The following is a 2,882-nucleotide window of genomic DNA, read 5'->3' on the forward strand; positions in this document are numbered from 1 at the left end:
GTTATATGGGCATACCAAAAATTGTTTATCCACTCACCTGAACATAAACATTGAAGCCTTTTTCCCCCCGGATTTCTGCTGCTATAAATAAAGCTGCTATAAATGTTCATCTACAAGTTTTGTGTATAGATATATGCTTTGTTTTCCTTTAAGTAAATATCTAGGAGTGGAATTGCTGCATCATATGGCAGGGATATAATTAGCTTTTTAAGAAATTGTCAGTTGCTCCATTGTGCAACGTAGTAATGGCGGCAACAAAGCCAGGGCTGCTCCATGAAGAGGAAGCAAAGAGGGCTTGCCAGGACAGTGATGGAGAAGAACAAAAAGGGAGGATTGCCTCAATAAAAGGAGGGCAGCTTTGCCAGTTTGTAATTTAAAATACTGAAGCAGAGTCTTTGAAGCAACAAGGAAATGCACACTATGCCAAGAAAGATTACAACGAAGCTTATAACTATTAGACAAAAGCCACAGATATGTGCCCTAAAAATGCTAGCTATTATAGTAATAGAGCAGCCATATTGATGATGCTTGGAAGGTTTTGGGAAATGCTTGGAGATGCTTTCACAGTCAGTGAAATTGGCTGATGGTTTCTTCCGGGGACATCTACGAGAGGGCAAGTGCCACCTCTCTCCAGGGAATGCCATGGCAGCACATTGCAGTTTTCAGAAAGCCCTAGAACTGGATCATAACAATGCTCACTCGCAACAGGAGTTCACAAATGCTAATGCAGTTGTGGAATAGGAGAAAGTCACAGACACAGGTTTTGAGAAGTGGGCTTTTCAGAAGGTTGTTTTCTGCATGGACTATGCCCTAGAATTTGCTCCTGTCTGCCATCACTTCCATATCCCTCAAAGCAGAATGTTTAGCAATGCCGGGTCATTATCCAGAAACACAGTCTGCGGCCAGTGACATTTTATGAATGGATTCCACCAATGTGGATGCTCTGTATGTACGCGGTCTTTGCCTTTATTATGAAGATTGTATTGAGCAGGCAGTTGTTCAGTTTTTTGTACAGGCTCTCAGAATGGCTCCTGACCATGAGAAGGCCTGTGTTGGGTGCAGAAATGCCAGAGCATTTAACACAAAGAAAGAAGACTGGAATAAAGCATTTAGGGAAGGAAATTACAAACTAGCTGGTGAACTGGACACGGAAGCCCTGGGATAGACCTCAACAATATAAGAGCAATTGCTAAACTCTACTGAAACCGGGATACAGTTAATTCTGAGCTTGGGAAACTAGATGATGCAATAGACAGCTGCACAAATGCAGTGAAGCTCCTGGCGCTTACATAAAAGCCTGCTTGAGAAGAGCTCAGTGTTTGATGGACACAGAACAGTATGAGGAAACAGTGTGAGGCTATGAAAAAAGTATATCAGATGGAGAAAACAAAAGAATACAAACAGCTCCTAAAAAATGCACAGCTGGAACTGAAGAAGAGTAAGAGGGATAATTACTACAAAGTTCTGGGAGTGGACAAGAATGCCTCTGAGGACAAGATCAAGAAAGCTTATTGGAAACAGAACTTTATGTACCATCCACATCGGCATGATGGAGCCAGTGCTGGGGTTCAAAAGGAGGAGGAGAAGATCAAGGAAGTGGCAAGGTCTTTACCATCCTCTTTGATTCCAAGAAAACGATTCATTATCACAGTGGACAGGACCTGGATAAGGAGGACATGAATTTGGGTGATTTTGATGCAAACAATATCTTCAAGGTATTCTTCTATGGTCCTGCAGGCTTCAGCTTTGAAGCGTCTGGTCCAAGAAGTTTCTCTCTTCAATTTGGCTAATGAAGGGCAACCATCCAGAATCCAGAAAATGCAGTCACTCAGTTTAAATATAATTAGTAGATCATTTTTATTGAGAGGAATATTTAAATCTCCAACCATAATTTGTCTGCCTCTCCTGTAGTTCTATCAGTTTTTGCTCGATGTATTTTATTATTAGGTGCATAAATGTTTAGATTTGTTTATGACCTCCCTTTGTCATTATGAAATAAACTTGAGAAATTCCATGTAATATTGTTTGCTGTGAAATCTATCGTGTCTGATAGTAATATAGTCACTACAACTTTCTTTTAGTTAAGGTTAGCAAGATTATCTTTTTCTGTCTTTTAACATCTAATGTGTGTGTTTGTGTGTGTGTGTGTGTGTGAGAAAATGAATAACACCAAAAGCACTTTCTTTGAGAAAATCAATAAAATTGGTCAATCTCTAGCTAGACTGATATTAAAAAAAAAAAAAAAAAGGCCGGGTGCGGTGGCTCACGTCTGTAATCCCAGCACTTTGGGAGGCTGAGGTGGGCAGATCACGAGGTCAGGAGATCAAGACCATCCTGGCTAACACGATGAAACCCCGTCTCTACTAAAAATACAAAAAATTAGCTGGGCATGGTGGTGGGCGCCTGTAGTGCTAGCTACTCAGGAGGCTTAGGCAGGAGAATGGCGTGAACTCGGGAGACGGAGCTTGTAGTGAGCCTAGATTGCACCACTGCACTCCAGCCTGGGCGACAGAGCGACTCCATCTCAAACAAACAAACAAACAAACAAACAAAAACCTCTCTCTCTCTATATATATATATGTGGAGAGAGAGCACATTTCTTATATGCAACATATAGTTTGGTCTTCTTTTTCTTTTTCTTTTTGAGACCGAGTTTCACCTCTTGTCCAGGCTGGAGTGCAATGGAGCAATCTCGGCTGACCACAACCTCCGCCTCCTGGGTTCAAGCAATTCTCCTGCCTCAGCCTCCCAAGTAGCTGGGATTACAGGCATGTACCACCATGCCCCGCTAATTTTGTATTTTTAGTAGAGACAGGGTTTGGTTAGGCTGGCCTTGAACTCCTGACCTCAGGTGATCTGCCAGCCTCAACCTCCCAAAGTGC

The 2,882-nt window shown here is 42.0% G+C and overlaps 1 pseudogene; it reads left to right on the forward strand.

Moving 5' to 3' along the window:
- Positions 1-382: 382 nt before the first annotated feature.
- LOC105465729 (dnaJ homolog subfamily C member 7 pseudogene) lies at positions 383-2,217 on the forward strand (annotated as a pseudogene).
- The last annotated feature ends 665 nt before the right edge of the window (positions 2,218-2,882 follow it).

This window comes from Macaca nemestrina, chromosome 5 (genome assembly GCF_043159975.1).
Source record: "Macaca nemestrina isolate mMacNem1 chromosome 5, mMacNem.hap1, whole genome shotgun sequence".
NCBI lineage: Eukaryota > Metazoa > Chordata > Mammalia > Primates > Cercopithecidae > Macaca > Macaca nemestrina.